This window comes from Dipodomys spectabilis, unplaced genomic scaffold, assembly GCF_019054845.1.
Source record: "Dipodomys spectabilis isolate Male_0828 unplaced genomic scaffold, ASM1905484v1 ptg000311l, whole genome shotgun sequence".
Classification (NCBI taxonomy): Eukaryota; Metazoa; Chordata; class Mammalia; order Rodentia; family Heteromyidae; genus Dipodomys; species Dipodomys spectabilis.
The window spans coordinates 441,141-441,799 of NW_024870988.1; the positions used below are offsets into that span (position 1 = coordinate 441,141).

The 659-nt window shown below is 32.0% G+C and overlaps 1 non-coding gene across 1 annotated transcript; it reads left to right on the plus strand.

The window, feature by feature from the left end:
• Positions 1-298: 298 nt before the first annotated feature.
• On the plus strand, positions 299-405 carry LOC122127770. Its single transcript, XR_006151278.1, has one exon. It is a non-coding gene; the product is annotated as a U6 spliceosomal RNA (small nuclear RNA).
• The last annotated feature ends 254 nt before the right edge of the window (positions 406-659 follow it).

Genomic DNA, 659 nt, shown 5'->3' on the forward strand with positions numbered 1-659 from the left:
TTAACCATATTTAAAACATTAAAACTTTAAAAAACCTTAACACTTCCTGCAATGTTCATTTTGACAGGTGCCTTTTATAGAATAATTGAATTCATCCTCTTACACATCTCTTGAACTACAAATATCTGGAATTATTTTTTTTTTGACATGTCTATCTTGATTTTATTCTTAAAGGTGTGCTTATGTAAGACAGACATGATTCTAAAATTTCACAACAATTCTTTTGAACATAATTTTTATTGAAATGTCTAGTTTAATAAAATCAATAAAAATTATACTTTATATATAAAAATGTTCTGTGTTAAATTTAGCATCACATACTCTAACATTGGAACGATACAGAGAAGATTAGCATGCCCCCTGTGCAAGGATGACATGCAAATTTGTGGAGCGTTCCATATTTTTACAACAACAGATGCTGAAAGGTATGTGGCCACAAGGGAACCGTACTGCACTCTTAGTGGGAGTGTAAACTTGTTCAACTACGTTGGAAAGCAGTACGGAGGTTCTCAAAAGATTCCACATAAAAGTCCCCTATGATATAGTAATCCCACTTTTGGGGATTTACCCAAATGATCATAAACAAGATCATATTAAAACTACCAGCACAACTATGGTTATTGCAACATTATTTACGATAGCTAAGATATGGAACCAAC